Here is a 17,318-nt window from a genome sequence, read left to right on the forward strand (position 1 = left end):
GTGAAAGAGAAGCTCTCCAGCTACATGGAGCTGAAGAAGAGTGCTGTGTTTCAGCCTTCAGACGGTTGCATGAAAACAGATTACAGCCCATCTTAAAAGTTAACCACACTGACCATTTCATCTGCGAGTCTCTCTCCCTATGAGTGTTTGACCATAATATGTGTGCAGTCCCATGCACTCTCAGACAGAGATTGTAAATAGCAGTGTCTAAGGATCTCTACCTCCACAGTGCCTCATGCTCCTAGGCGGGGGCATATAAAGAGGCACGACCCTGCCAGCACTCTGGTTCCTTCTCAACCGCCTGTTGGCTCGAGCTGGAGCAACTGTGCTGTCCTGCTTCTGAGCTACTTTCCTGCTGTCCTTACTTACTCTTAGTTTTGTTAATTTTTTCTTCGCTGTAGCACCATTTTGTGTTTGAAGTGGTTCCCCCTCCGTCTTTGTGGCCTACAGCCCCCCCCCCGGCGCAGCCCCCACGGCGCGGCTCGGGTCCCCCTGTCCCCATCCCCCCCGCGCGGTGCGGCTCGGGTCCCCCCGCCCCCGTCCCCGCGGCGCGGCTCCCCCCCCCCCGTCCCCACCGCGGCTCGGCTCCCCCCCCGTCCCCCCCGCGGCGCGGCTCGGCTCCCCCCGTCCCCGTCCCTCCTGCGGCGCGGCGGGGCTCGGGTCCCCCCCCGCGGCGCAGCTCGGGTCCCCCCATCCCGTCCCCCCCGCGGTGCGGCTCGGGTCCAGGGGGCGGCTCGGGTCCCCCCGTCCCCCCCGCGGCGCGGCGGGGCTCGGGTCCCCCCCCACGGTGCGGCTCGGGTCCCCCCCCACCCCCGCGGCGCGGCTCGGGTCCAGGGGGCGGCTCGGGGCCCCCCGTCCCCCCCGCGGCGCGGCGGGGCTCGGGTCCCCCCATCCCGTCCCCCCCCGCGGTGCGGCTCGGGTCCCCCCCCACCCCCGCGGCGCGGCTCGGGTCCTGGGAGTGGGGCTTGCAGCAAGCCACGCCCCCAGGAATCGGGCCCCGCTCTTGCTAAAGCCGGCCCTGCTGGCACTGGCCACTGTCAGAAGACCGGACACTGGGCTAGATGGACCATTGGACTGACCCAGTATGGCCGTTCTTATGTTCTTATGAGATCTCACATCCCATAATGGGTACAACTAAGGCTCTGGCTGACACCAGAACCAAGGCTTCCATAGCACCTAAGAAGACTGCTCAACCTGAGAAGTCTTCAACAGGGCAAGTCTAGACTATGGCGCTACATCGGCGCAGCTGCCCTGCTGTAGCGTGTCTGGTGAAGACACGCTATGCGGACGGGAGCGCACTCTTCCATCTGCATAATTACTCCACCTCTGTGAGAGGCAGAAGCTATGTTGATGGGAGGTGCTCTCCCACCAACATAGCACTAGTGTGTACAGTACTTAGGTCGCTGTAACTTGCGTTGCTCAGTGCTGGGGGGGGGGGGATCTTTTTCACACTCCTGAGCAACATAAGTTGCATCGATTTAAGCAATAGTGTAGAGCAGCTCCAAGAGGCACCTTCCTCAGTACCATCTGACACCTCTAGGCACCGAGATGCATCTAGGACAAGGGACTCCAAGAAGGGCACTTGTATACACATCCTCTCATAGCTACAGAGACCATTCAGACTGATCCCTGGCTCCCTCCCCAGCACCACTCTCCTCCGCACGTAAATACTCTAAGCACAGAGACATAATCTTGTCAGCCTCTTTGCTACCACATGCATCTCCAGTCCTGCAACCATCACTGTTTTGGGCCTCGTACTACCTCAGGCTTCTACCACTCGCTACCATAGCACTCCAGATTTCTTTCCCCCGAAGATCTCCTTATCTCAGAGAAACTGGGGTCCCTTCTCCTAAGGGGAATTGTGAGAACTTATTCCCTGGTCCAACTCACTAGTTGGTGACTGAACCCTTACTCAAAAGAACAGAACTTTGTCTGCCACCTCTGGTACCACACTGGTACTGATGCCTCAAGCTTCCCCGCAACTTGGGGGAAGATGCAACCCCGGACTGAGGTTTCCGTACAGCTCTGTCTCAGCACTGTACCATCCCACATCTCTAGTCCGTACCTTGAGGAGGACTTTTGCAGAGTCCAGCAGACGTCCCAGGACGATTCCTGGGCTCAAATACCCTGGGGACTGTGCTGGGAGTGCTGGGAACCAACAGTTGAGCCAGCCCACCGATTCCTTAAACATCTGTTAGTTCCCCCAGGGTGGATCTGATGGGGCCAGATTAGGGATTAGAATGAGTTGGGGGGACATTAATGAGCAAATTGGCCCATTAACACAGGATGTATAAGAAAGCATGGGAAGGAGCGGGGGGAGGGGCAGGCTAGCAGGGTCAGAACCAGGAAGTCCGAGTAGAGAGATCGCTTCCCTACCCTCTCCTTGGCACAGAGTTCTCACTCTACTCACTTAAGGACTCAAGGGCAACACTACAGTTGTTGGAAATATATTTCCCAGCAAATGTCAAACAACACGGTGCTCTCAACACTTCCAGTACCACCTGCAATAGATCTACACTAGATCTACGATGCTCCCTAGAAGGAGGTCCAGACCCCAGGAAAGGGACCCAATCTCCGCTAAAACCTCTCAACCTGCTCCCTCCCTAGTGAACACTTTGACAACCTGGTTGAGGGCCACAAACAACCTCTTCCTCCAGATGTTCTGCTGCACAATTCCAACATCTACCCTCCATTTTGAGACCACCTATCCCACTTGCTACCTGCCTGGGAGCTTATCACCACAGACAAGTGGATCACTGGGAGGTGCTCACTATGGGGATATGCCATTCATTTCTGTTCTATCTCCCCAAACCTCCTCTTCAGGGATTCTTCTCATGAAGATCTCATAAAGCAGGAAGTCCAATTTCTCATGCTTGTGGGGTCAATTGAGCTGGTTCCCCCAAATTTGTTGGAAGAGGGATATTTCCACATATTTCCTGGTACCCAAATGACATGGAGGGTGGAGGACTATATTAGATCTCAGGAACCTGAACACCTACATTCTATTGCAGTACTTCAGGATGGTGATGTTAGCTACCATAATCCCATCCCTAGCTCTATGGGGCTGGTTTGTTGCCCTAGATCTCCAAGATTCATCCCTCCCACAAGTATTTTCTACTTTTTTGTCATAGGCTTAGAACATTACCAATACCATGTCCTCCCATTTGGGCTATCCGTGGCCCCTAGCATCTTTATGGAAGTCCTCTCAGCAGTAGAGGCTCACCTGCATCGGGGGGCCATCGCATTCTTTCCATATCTGGATGATTGGCTGCTCAGGGGCTTCTCCGCTCAAGAGGCCCAGCCAGCAACAACCAAGGCCCTAGCCTGATTTCAGTCTCTGGACCTTGGTCAAATTGAGGGAATGGCTATCCTGATAATGCCCTTGTGGGTGAGACAAGTGTGAGACTCAGATCTGTTTCATCTCTCTGTGGCAATACCTCTGCCTTCCCAAGGGGGCTCTCCTGTCACCCCGAACCACCCCCACCTCTTTTCTCTGAACCTGATGTCATGGTTCCTCAATGGTTCATGGGCATAGAGGTGAACTGCTCGGCTAATAATCAGTCAGTCCTTTTGTGTAGCAGGAAACCTACTACTTGTCAGACTTACCTGCAAAAGTGGAAATGCTTCCATTCTTGGTTTTCTCACCTCTCTTTGCAAGCCTCAAAAGCTCCACGCTCAAGGAGCCTAGATTACTTGTTACATCTAAAGGCACAAGGTCTGTCAATGAGCTCAGTTAGAGTACACCTGGCTGCCATTACAGCCTTCCATTTGCCTACCAAAGGAGCTTCAGTCTTTGCCCATCCAACCACAGCCAGATTCCTTAATGGTGTATAGAGTGTAGTGTCTCTTGTCCAGAACCCCATACCTCCATGGCACCTCAATCTGGTCCTCAATGCCTTGAGGATACACATGCACCAGGGTCTCCCTCTCACCATAGGAAGGACAGTTGTTGGGGGACTCCAGGAACTACATCAACAACACACCCATTCCCGCAGCTCCATATATATAGCATAGCATGATTGCATCTACATAGACAGTCACGTCAAGCATGTTAGTCTGTGTTTTAATCATTCAATGGCTGAGAGAAGGGCATTGGCAAGTCCATAAGGAAGCCAGTGGGTACAGCCTGAGTTTGTAGCCGACGTCTTCTAACTGGCTACATATGAAAAGAAGGGAATCATGAAGGCCCCACTAATAGTCATTAGCAGCACATGTGGTCACCTCACATCTGAAGTGATTGCGTTTTACCCAAAGATGGCATGGACAGTAAAAACCAGAGGGCTGGACTTTTGGATCTGTCACGAGATGGGCATTAGCTATGTTTGAAGCTTGTTCTTGCCACCTAGTACGCCACCTGGAGCTACTAAGGTTCCTTAGGGGAACTGTCCAAACAGGATACCTTGAGCTGAGACAGTGGCTCAGTGGATAAAACACATCTTTCAATAGGGGTGGATGTGGCATACCTTGCACCTGACGGAGCATATTCTGCAAGAATGTGATGCAGAGACCCATTGGTGGTTCACTACTCTGTCAGCAACTCTTGTCAGCAGTGGCGACTCCAGGCACCAGCGCTCCAAGCGCGTGCTGGGGCAGCAAGCCGCGGGGGGTGCCCTGCCGGTCCCTGCGAGGGCAGCAGTCAGGCAGCCTTCGGCGGCATGCCTGCGGGAGGTCTGCGGATTTGGCGGCAATTTGGCAGCGGGTACACCAAAGCCATAGGCATGCAGCCTGCCTGCCATGCTTGGGGAGTCAAAAAAAAGCTAGAGCCGCCCCTGCTTGTCTGGCCTGACACACCTACTACCCCTAACACACTGTTGTCATGACATATACCCCAAAAGTGTCATGTAACATATCATTAGAAAACTAATAACTCACTGCCCATTAATATTCTTATGTGGTGTATGTACAGGGTGTGAACGAAGCATTTATAAATATGCACTGAAATTATGTTCTTAAATTATATCCAGGCAGGACATAAGATACTGCACCTTAGACACAGGAATGTGGTTCTATTTGCTTGAATGTGCCTCCAAGGTAAATTGAGAGACATTGGGGTTCACTGTTTGTCATCTGGTAGGCAAGGTTTGGTCTGGCAGAGTTCTGAAGGGTTTTCTGGCAAGGCAGACAGGCTGGTGCATCAGGAAGTTGTCACGCAGCTTAGCAGTAGCAAAGCTCTCACTTGCTGATGCTGAGACGGGTAGCACAGTAACTCACAATTCTGGGAACCCCAGTGGACTGTCACACTGGCAGACAGTTTTGGGGAAATTCAAGTCTGGGAGCATGTCACTCTGCAAAATGTAACTGGGCAGCAGAAGTCAGGGTGTGACCTACCTGCTTGAATGCAGGCTGTCGGTGTCAGGGCTGTTAGCCATTGCAGTATAGCATTTAAGGCACCCAGAGTTGCAGGGCAGGTGGTAATACAGCCCCTTACTGGCCTGGGTTGAACCCAAAGAATCACAAAGGTGGTTTGTCATCTGACGTCATAAGGGGCAATGTTGGATAGGACTAGCAGCCAGGCCAGATTGGTCAGTCTCATTATACCCATGGTTTCCTTCAGCTGAGTGTCAACTAGTCCTTTGTGAGAAAAGTGTAGCCACACTGAGGAGCAATACTCTGGTTCAGAATAGCACAAGGCAAGCCCACAAGTTTCTTAGTGTCTGAGCATTGGCTCCCCCGGTAGAACCAGCTAGTTTGCTGATCAGGTAGTTTCTTATCTTTATTTTCAGCAAGGTCTTGGTAAAGTGTTCTTTGAAAGTCAAAGTATGGTCCAGTGTACACCTAGATACAAGGCCTTGGGTCATGGTCCAGCCTGTGTCCAGTCAGGAAGACATCAGTATAGTTAGATGTGGTATAGATATAAGCAGCTTGAAACTGTCTTTTTGATACTAGGTTTAAGTCTCCATCTTGTTCAATAGTGGGTCACCTCTTTCATGTCAGAATTCAGGACTTTGAAATCCTGGTCGTATACTGCTGGACAGATGTCATCCATGAAGATAAGACACCTGGTAGTGGTGAAGAGGTTAAAAAGTGTAAATGCTAGCGCTGAGCCCTGAGGTAAACTGTTGTTTTGGGACCTCCAGGAGCTGGACTTTTGTCCAAGTGAAACTTGGAACCAGCGGCCTCTCAGCAACAGTTCCGCAGCCATGACAATCCACTTTGGTAGGACCAATGAGTCTGTACAATAGGCCTGTATGCCAGGTCATGTCATAGGCAGCAGCAAGATGTAGGAATTCTGCACCTGTCTTCTTCCAGGTCTGGAAGTTATTCTCGATGTGAGTGGTGAGTGCTAGCATTTGATCACAGGTACTGTGGTCTCATCTGAAACCTGCTTGATCTATACTCAGGCTATCATCAATGGTGAGTGCAATTCTTTGCAGGATAAGCCTTTCAAATAATTTATACATGCAGCTTAGCAAAGAGATGGGACAGTAACTTCTTGTAAGTTGAAGGTCTTTTTTGGGTTTTGGCAAGTCTTTTACTTCTTCTCTGTTCCAGATCTTAGGTATTTTACTCTCCTGGATGACTCTAGACAGAAAGATAGCTAGCCATTCTCTGTTAGTTTTTCTCAGGTTCTTCAGGAATTCAGGAGAGATGTTATTTACCTATTTTCAATGTTTTGATCACCCTTTCTAGTTCATCTGTGGAAAAAGGCTGGAAGTCTTCTTCCATTTCAGATTTGCACTGTTTGCAGAACTCCATGCGAGAGCTGCCAACTTATGTGCCTGGTGGGAGGTGAAACCAAAGTCAAATAAAGGCTGGCCCATCAGAAACCCACAACCTCCACAAATGGTAGACAGTCATGGCAGTTAGTATAAGGGTGGGACATGAGAGTGTGGCAGTGAATGGTATGGAGGCCGAGCGTGTACAGCTGTTCTTGAGGGGTGGCTCAGAGGCAGACTGGCTGGATCTCACAAAGTTGGCTCAAATGCTGTTTTGTAGGTAGGTAGGTAGGGGTGTGTGTGTGTGTGTGTGTGTGTGTGTGTGTGTGTGTGTGTGTGTGTGTGTGTGTGTGAGTTGGGGTTACTGATGGGCCCATCATCAGGAGACACAGGCAGGTGTGGAGAGCCTACTCACGGGGAAGTGTCAGAAGTAGAGGACAGGGCGGCCTTCACCTCTTGGTGCACACAGTAGTTTGTACCAAGGGATCGTGTTGCAGCGAGTCAGCTGCCAGGATCAAGAGAGACTGGTTTATGTTTAAGGCACACTTAAACTTAAACTTTATGTTTAAGGCACACTTGGATGGAGAGTTTCTGAAGGAAATATGGGCAAGTTCAGGGTAAAGTGGAATGGAAGTATTAGCAATTTTTCTAAGTGCCCCAGACTTTAAAAAAGTGACAGTCCTCTTCAGGAACTACCGGGTTCCCTATGACCTGACTGGAGGTTGGCTGAGGAACCATACAATTATTCTAGCAAAAGGGTAAAGAACTATAGTAGCTAGGAATCTGGATGGGGGGATACATTTTCCTGGTCAAATTGAGAAGAAGCGTGGTGCACAATAGCCTGGGACATTTGCCCGGTACAGTGGATCTGGCTGAGGACAGGGCTATCTCAGCTATGTGGGTCAGCCACAGGCCTGCTATAGGAACTGTCAGAGGGTACAGCAGCTCTGTGCCCCAGGAGGGTTCTACTTCAGTAAATCTAGTATTTGTAGAAAGTGCTGGCTTCCCCGGCCTGTCAGCCTCAGTGTAGCTACAACACAGCTGAAGGGTGGGCAATGGCAATGCCTGCTAATATGCCTCCACACAGACAAGGAGAGATTGCAGGTTATTACACTCCTTATCTGCTGTTGTGGTCAGATGTCCAACACGTGCCAATTGCTGCAGTGACTTCTGAGATGGGGAAACTTATCCACTAGGAACTGGACTGAGAGCAATTGTCATAGGGTGGCTGTCCCTTTCTGGGGAACTGATCAGCAGCCTCCCAGCTAATGGCTTAGTCCTCATAACAGCCAGTAAGGAGCTCAGCTGAGGGCTACACTGAGTAGGAAGGCTTTGTAAGTAAGAGACCCTGGGACACAGGAAGGAACCCAACTTGTATGTGACTCTTAGGCATATGGTCTACAGAGTGTTAGGCTAGAAAGGAGAAGGGAACAGAGATTCTCCTTGACTCCCAGGCAGATGGCCTGAGGAGTATAATCTGGTAGGTAGGAGGTGGGTTCCTGCAGAAGATCCCAGGTTAGGGGAAAGGAGACAACGGTTATGTTGAACTTGCAATAAACAGCTTTATTTTGAAGAAATAAAACTGAAGCCTTGAAGAAAAGGGAACTGCAATCCTGTGGCTGGAGAGTGGTGTTTTTTTTTTGGTGCCTCGGCTGGTGAGTCAGCTCACTGGCTTACACCAGCTATGCCATGTTATTCACTGAACAGCAAACAGACCATGGGCAAAATGATCAAAAACACCGAAATGACTTAGAAGACACATTCTATTGTCAAAAGTGACTTCGGGCCTGATGATTTTCAAGCGTATTTAGGCACCTAGTGATGTTGATAGTCACCTTGTGCAGTTTTCAAAAGCAACTAAGCATGTTAGGGCCTGGATGTACAAAGGGAGCTAACGGCATTGCAACAGCTAACTTCCAGGTGCCTTGAAAATCACTGAGATCCACATAGCCTGAGTTAGGGGCTTTGGCGCCCTATACAACAAATGGGGAGCAATAAGCGCCTGAGAACTAGAGCCACAAAAGCCAACATGCTAGGTAGGGAGCCGCCTAAACTAACCAATGGGAGATGCTGACAAGAGGGGTGTGTCCCTGTCCCTCTCATGGAGTTCAGCACTGAAGTCTACACTGCAGGGAGGCACCTAACTCTGCCTGCAGTCCAACCAGGAACGCCTTTCCTGGAGACAGGCAAGAAACAGTTTAGGTGCCTGCCTGCCTCCACTCATAACATGGGTGAGGAGGAGGAGGCCTCTCCTATAACCTTTAGACCAGTGGTTAGAGCACTCACCCAGGCTGTGGGAGATGCTGCCCCATCTGCCTGCTGAGGAGAAGGAGTCTCCAAGACCTTGCTGCCTTAGCCGCTGAACTACAGGGTATTCTGATGTGGGTCTCCCTCAATCTCTCCTGTTGTAGCAATTAATTAAATAATTGAATATGAATTGGGCCAGAGAGAGTGAGAATCACTGTATAGTCCAGTGGTTAGAGCACTCACTTGAGAGGTGGGAGAGCTCTGTTCAAATCCCTTCTCAACAGGCAGAGTGGGGAACTGAGCGCAGATCTCCCCCACTGGCTAAAGGGTATAAGGAAGACTTCCTCCTCCATTTGTGTGGAGTTGGGCATTCTCTGAGCACGCCTACTGGACTGGGCTCTGCAGGCAAGATAGGTGGGGGGATGGCTATCTTCCCCTGGGTTGGGGATTGCACGGGGGTCTAGGCATGAGATAGATATCTGGGTGCTTGGAGTGAAGCAACACTGCACGTATGGAGAGGCAGAAACTTAGGTGCCTAAGTCAGTGGGTCTCAATAATGGGTATGCGTATCCCTGGGGTACGCAGAGGTCTTCCAGAGGAACATCAACTCATCTAGATATTTGCCTAGTTTTACAACAGGCTACGTAATTAGCACTAGCGAAGTCAGTACAAACTAAAATTTCATACAGACAATGACTTGTTTGTACTGCTCTATACACTGAAATGTAAGTACAATATTTATATTCCAATTGATTTATAATTATATGGTACGAATGAGAACGTAAGCCATTTTTCAGTAACAGCGTGCTGTGACACTTGTGTATTTTTATGTTTGATTTTGTAAGCAAGTCATTTTTAAATTAGGTGAAACTTAGAGGTACGCAAGACCAATCAGACTCCTGAAAGGGGTACAGTGGAAGGGTTGAGAGCCACTGGCCTAAGGGACTTGTACCACAAAAATTGAGGTGCCTACAAGGTTAGGCGACAGCCAAGTGGCAGTAGTGGAATCTCAGTGGTGCCTAAAACTGAGGTTTAGGCACCTACATTCCTTTGTGGATCTGGCTCCTAGTCCCTAAAGGATTTTGTTTTCAGTGCGGCATGACAGTGTGCGCAGACAAATTAACACAGAGTAAAGAGCACTTTGGGAGCCTATTAACCACACCATATAAAAGAGGTTTTAAGGGGCTGCTGCCTTAAAGAACTGCACATATAAAATCCCTCCTGCTTCCTGTGAACGGTTACATATATTTCAATCTGCAGCAGGATGCATTTTATAAGAGTTTAAAGCTGGCGCACATTTACATGGGTGTGATATGTGTGAGCCTGGAATTTATGCAGACCCTTATCTATGCATGAGCATCTGGTGTGGTGTGCCTGGATGTCAGGCAAGCACAGAAGTGTGCGCGTGGGTACTTGTGAAAACGTGAAACCTTCATGTTTTAAAACAACTTGAAATTTTAGAAATATAGGATTTGCCACATTGGATCAGATCCATGGTCAGTCTAGCCCAGTATACCGTCTCTGACAGTGGCCTGTACTAGCTGCTTCAGAGGAAGGTGTAGGAAACCTGCAAAGGACAGGTGTGAGATAATCTCTTCCTCATGACAGTTAGAGAGTGGCTTAAGCCCTGAAGCAGGAGATTTTTATCCCTTCCAGAGATTTTATTAGCATTAACTATTATAGCTGCATATTCTTATCATCCACATAGATATCCAATTCCTCTTTGAATCATGCTAAGCTCTTGGTCTCAACAACAACCCACACAGTGGACAGAGTCAGTTCAAGTAAATCTGGTGCTTTCTGTGAAGCCATTGAATTTGCCCTCCTCACCCATTGTGACAATGGAACTTGAGCAGCAAACATGACACTAGCACTTCAAGCTGGAAGTTGGACAGCTGTCTGAACCAGCCCTAAGTACTGGTCTCCTGTCCTGGGAGGTCATTCAGTCTCACTCAGCTATTGCTGGGAATTGTTTTGACAGTGCACCTAAAATAGTTCTTCAAAAACCACACTGTCAGCTGCATGTAAAAACTACGTTTGAGAAATCTGTCTTTAAATGACCAGCTCACTATTATGTAAATAGCAATTATTTTGGCTTCTTGTTGTTAAAAGAATTTAGTGGTCATAAAAAGGACTGGATTGACCAATCTAGAGACTACAGTGCTCCACCTTCTACATGCCAACAATAAAGTATTTTAGATTTTATTTCCTTGCAGTTGGAATACAGAAGTCTAAGTCATGTTAGGTGGAGAACCCTTCATATAGGTTCCTAGATTGTTGGACTGAATTTTCAGAACTTCTTTATTTGACAAGCGAGATTGACAGGCTGAGAAAGCCGATCTCCTTAATAACATCTTCAAAACGCCTTAATTTAAATCCTTATAGAATAGCGTTATTAACTTTAATAGGAATGAAAGCAATAGCATTCTGGAGAAATGAATAGATTTCTAGAGAAGCTACTCCAAAGACCTATGAAATGTAGTGGAGATGGGCCTCCTTTCTAGAGAACTTTTAACAATTTCATAGAATTTAATAGAGAATTATATCCCTGCTGTAGAATCCTAAGGGTTGATTTAAAAATTCTATCAAAAGATTATCATCTATTAAATTCCATAGACCTATTTGTCAGGATGGGTGTAAGTTTGCTCCTTTTTTTTATACCGTGAAACAAATTAGGGGTCCAATCTTGCTTGTGCTTCCTATTGGGTGTAGCACTTATTAACCAGCTGAAATCCTGTGCTGTCCCACACATGTCATTTGTACAGTCCTATGAAGTGACATGAGAACTTAAAACCTGGGTGGTAAGGGACTGCAAATCCCAATGAGGAATGAACTTGATGTTATTCTAAACAAAAAGAGCTCCCAACCATGCTTGTAGGTGTTTCCATTGTTTCATGCTGACTCAACAGAGATTGTAGGCTTCAGAGTGACACAGAGACAGAGTGACAATCCTGGAATCTTCTTATAGAAAGTATTTGTATAGCTGTAGCACCGAGGGGCCCGAGTCATAGACCAGAACCTCATTGTGCTAGGCACTGTACAAACACAGAACAAAAAGACGGTCCCTGCCACAAGGGGCTCCCAATCTAAATATAAGACGAAAGACTACAGATGGCTATAGACAGATGTGGGAGTACAAGTAAACAATGAGATAACATTGGTCAGTATGGTAGGTGGTCTCTTTCTTGTGTAGGGATCATGGAAATGGAGAGTTTTGAAGAGGCATTTGAAGGTAGCTTGGTAGATGTTTATGGGGAGCACCTCCCAAACGTGGCAGGAGGGGCAGCATGGGAGAAAGCACCAACATGTTTGAAACTGTAACAAGTGGGCAGTGGAGGCTGGCATCACAGGCCAATGGGAGGTGAATATCGACAACTCAATAGTGAATAAGCAAGAGTTTGCAGGCGCAGGCTCTATGATATTAGTTGCACTCAGAGCTAGTTGTTGCATTTGATCCAATCTGCACCAGGGAAGGGTCACTTTTCTTCTAAGACTTGTCAGCTGAAAATATATAATTTTCTGAATGTTAGGTGTATCTAAGTAGCTGGTCCTGCAACCTTTATTAACACGGAACACCCAGAGCTTCTGTGAGTAAGATCTGCAGAATTGATCCCTGGATAAATATTTCCCCAATTAATTACATATCTACTCAAAACGAATGGTTTTTTTCCTTTGGAGTTTTAGGTCACTCATCATTTCTTCCTAAAGGAGCCCCAGTTTATTTCTGAATCCTGATCATTTAGCTAATAAAGCAAAACTTTTAAGTGACTAATTTTATAAACAGTATTTTACAACAAAATCTTCTAACAGCTATCAGATTCTGATTCTGACAACTGCTTTTCACCAGCAATAAATAGCCCATTTGTGTTTGTCTATTGAGTAATATCAAGCAATATCTGACAAGATCAGATTTCTAGCTACCATCCTGCCTTGTTGTTCCCTCCACTGTGATGATTTTGGACAGGCCCCTTCCATCATAGTTTTCATGTCATACATCTTCTATTAAAAAAAATAAGTGGTTGGTTCTATTATTGTAACATTGGCACATTTTGGTCTCCCAACCAAAGATAGTAATAAAGGCCCCTATGTACCAGAGCTTTTAAGCACATGCTTAATTGAAACACAGGAGTAGTCCCCTTGCTTTTAACAGGACTTCTCACATATTTTAATTGAAGCATCCTCATTATTTTTATTCTCTAGGTTATCTGAAATTCTTATCTAGTCCCACATCCTAAATTCATACAGCAACTGACCATCATCTTTATGATTTTATGAAACCCCAGTTGTACTTAGGATTGGGATGGCACCAAGAGCTTTGCAAAACGGAGTTGTAGCACTAACGCTAAATCAGGACTATGAATTGGTTTTATGTTCTGGGGTTTTTCAAATTGAACTCCCACTTTATTCCTTTGGCCTTGTAATTACATTAAGGAACCCCTCCTCCCCATCCACCTACAATGGGCCAACTTCTCCTTTCCAGTATATAAAGGCAATTGCCACTGAAGTCAATTGAAGGGATCACACCAATGCTTGTAGAGTTTGTTCCTCTCACTGGATACTCTTAAATGACCACTTTTGAGGATGATTTTCACCCCAGCTGTCAGAGTACTTCTCATAGGTGTTCATTTTGCCTAGGGGATGCACAAGATTGTATCAAATGGAAGTTATTGTCAAAGCATGTTCACAGGGGATGATAACCATGGATCCTCATGACAGGAGCTTTATTCTCTCCCATTCATGCAAATAACTCAGTGAAGCTCAGTTACCCATTATCCCTCCCTGGTTTTGTTTGGTTTGCCCACCTATTAGGTATGATCTTAATTTAAGAGCAGAGCCCATTCACATAAGTTAAGCACATAGGTAAATGTTTGCAGAATCTGTGAGCTCTTTGACAGACATAATTCATCAGTTGCCTCTTCAGTGCATGTTCATCTGAGGTCTAGGCTAATTTTCAAAACAACACTATTTACATACAGCATGGGTAACCTCTTGTGATGGTGTCAGGAACACAAGTACTGTATCTCCTCCATGGTGGTGGTGGTGATAACAACTGCTGCGGCTCAGTAGCTAGTTGAAGGCATTTTATTTATTAGCAAGCTCGCCAAAAGTCAGCACCGAAAACTCAAACCACTGTCCTACGAATTGGCTAGCAGTGCAGTGTTCTCAGCAAATATCCCAGGGAAGATTGGGACGTTTTAAGAATCAAATTTTTGTTAAGTTTAACTTTAAATTTGACATTTGAACTTTTGTGGATAGGAATTGTTTTCCTTTGGAGGGGTAGGGAGGCCAGAGCTGCTAATTATACAATAGCCAAAGTAATACAGTGGTTGAACGTTTGAATCCTCCCTAAGTTACTCCATTAACTTTTAAAGTACTTTCTTTTAAATAAAGGCTTTAATTGCTTTATTATGTTTTGGGGTTTGTATATTACCCCTTTTAGCGTTAGGCATTGCAGACATGTTTCAAGTTGGAGGAGTAAGGGTTTGATTTGTACGATGAGGCTAACGAGACACAATCAAAGCTGTGAGGCTTAAAATTAGACAACTGGTCTTTGCTTTGGTTTGTAGGTGACTGAACATCCCACCATCTGATCAGCTTTGCCTTGGGAAAGGACAAGTTGTTTGAAATGCAGAAGCATTTTGCTCTTGAGGATTTTATGCATTTCATTCCCCTTTGGCTCCTAGGGGACCTGAGCAAGACAAACAGTGCCCTGACAAGTACCGGAAGTAGCCAAGTCTGGGTGGTTGGTCAAAAGAAAAGTCATCATGGGGTATTTTAGAGTCAGAGAGAGGAAAAGTAGGGAAATGCCAAAGAATCCCTCTCACTCAAAACTAACTCACTAAAAAAATAAAATAAAAATGGAGTAGGCATAGTGGAAAGATATAGTAACATGTATGTTATGCAAATACACTGTATTGTCCTGGCTTTATTGCTGATTGGTCACCCAGTTGAGTAGTTATTTTTAGCATGTTGCAACATGCATGGTAAAGGCTGGTAGATTCTCTAGCCCTTCTTTCCCTCAACCTGGTAGAAATTTAAATGTTTTGAAGGTAAACTTGACATTTAGTCAAACTTGAGTGTCTCTTTTAAGTTCTAAAACCATTGTGTTGAGCTAGCTTTGGAATTAAATGATTAGAATAAAAGGACATGGACATGGAATATTGGTCATTTAAAAAATTCTTGCTTATTGATAAAGAAGCCCTGAGAAGCCTAAAACTGAAATCTCCTTACTAAAAATGTTCCCTTTCCTTGTGCACAAGCTGTTTTGTTATTGTAGGATCACATTTGTTTTTATGGGGGAAATGGCATCATAGAATTATCAGGACTTTGCAAATGGATGTAGAAAAACAGACAGGCCATTGCACTGATGTAAAGAATGCACACACAAATAGGAAGAATGTTAGGTCTTCCCAGTGTCCCTTTGGAGGTCTAATCCTGCTCTCATTTAAATCAGTTGAAGTTTTGCCATTGTCATCAATAGGAGCAGGGGTAAGCCCCAGTTCAACAAAACACTTAAGTATATACTTAACTTAAAATGTGTGCTTAAATTATTTGCTAAATTGAGGCCTCAATTATAATTATATTTAAAATATCACTGGCAGGTTAAAATATATTTGTTAAAAATCCTCATTTCCTTACTAGTGTTAATAATACTAGATCATTAAAAGCAAAAGAATTTTAAAAATCCAAATTACTTTTCAGATGTTTGAAGTTCGTGTACTTCACCTTGGACAACAAAAACAGGCTAGTCACTTTCACTTTTGGATCTAGTTGCTCTTATTTTTGGTTCCTGTGCACTGTAATTAACACAATTCTGCCGTGTTTGCATGGAAAATATTGGAGGAGAGTACTTAAATCCAAATTAAAAATGGTTTTCAGTGAAATAAAAAAATCATAAATTCCATATTAGGTTTTGTCATTTTAGTTTGAACAAAGCACAACTTTTGGGCCTAAAATATATGCATATATTTTTGTAATATTCATTATGTCAGGATGCCTACAGCTTGGTATAGATGTCCCCCCAGTATTTAAATAAAATAAAGTAAATAAATAAAACGTTCAGTATTAGGGTTTTGATTCAAAGGTAAGATTTTAAGGGAGTAGTTTATAGTTGTATTTCTAATTTTATGTAATCATTTCGCAAAGTGGTATTTGCTGGTCACTCTCTGTATGGCACGTAGAGCTTTCTGACATAATAGCTATTTTAAAAATTAAATCGATTTCAACACAACTCTGCAGATGTTGTAATATGGGGCAGCTGCTCCTGAGCTGTGCTAACAATGTGAAGGAGGAAGACTGCAAAAAAGTGAGTTTTTAAGTGTCTCATTGAAAGGTAAAATTGTTTCAGCTATATTATTACTTTTTAAAAATACATTAAAATGAATCGCACATGCAAAAGTCTTTCCTCCTCCTTCTGCCAAAGGGCATAATCTTTCACCAGTGAATTTGTGAGTTTTATCACTGGTGTCAAAGGTACAGAATCAGTCAGAAATGAGTGAGAGACTTGAGGGAGAAAACCTGGGTTACATTTTGCAAAAGGCACAATGAGGAATAATCATCAATGTTGCTATTTTAAAATGGCGAAACATGCACGTCAGAAATTTAATATTTAAAAAAGGAAAAAGAGCACAAAACGTGCTGGAACTAGGGGTGCCGAGGATGCTGCTGCACCCCCTGGTTTGAAGTGGTTTCCATCATATACAGGGTTAACAGTTTGGTTCAATAGCTCTCAGCACCCCCACTATACAAATTGTTCCAGCACCCCTGCATAGCACACACTTTTTAAATGTAATATTAATACGTTTGCCCTGAGAAATGATGAGAAAAGTCATGCTCTAGCTATAGAAAAAAGACAAAGGTCACAAATATATAAACGAAAAAGGGAAAGTAATTTAAAACAAAATATCTATTATTTTACCAAAAAAGCTTTAAGCCATATAATAATTATTTACTAATAGTTTAAACCCATTAAAAACTTCACACTCCTGTGCTATGACTAGGGCTCTATGATACAAGTAATAATAATAACAACTGGACAATTGTAAAGCCACATTTGTAGTAAAAGCCATGAAGGAATGGAGTCCTTTTGTCGAATCTGCCTCAGTCATGGGCTCACCTGTCTGACAAAGACCATGGCTTTTAATGGAAGCCAAACCTCTAAATTCCCCAGAATGTTTATCACAGAAGTTGGAGCCAGAACAAACATACTGCCAGACCTGACCAACCTCTGACTTTTGGACTGAGATTTTGGCATATAGGGAATTTCTCAAAACTGTCTCCAAAATCTTGGACTTTTGGTAGTGGTGCTGAGGTTACAGGTGCTGGGCGGAGGACGTATCCAGATCCAAATGTGAAATAGACTAAAGCAAAGGTTCCCAAAGTGTGGATCTGAGAAAACCAAGTGATCAGAGTATT

The sequence above is a fragment of the Chrysemys picta genome, chromosome 1, assembly GCF_011386835.1.
Source record: "Chrysemys picta bellii isolate R12L10 chromosome 1, ASM1138683v2, whole genome shotgun sequence".
Lineage (NCBI taxonomy): Eukaryota > Metazoa > Chordata > Testudines > Emydidae > Chrysemys > Chrysemys picta.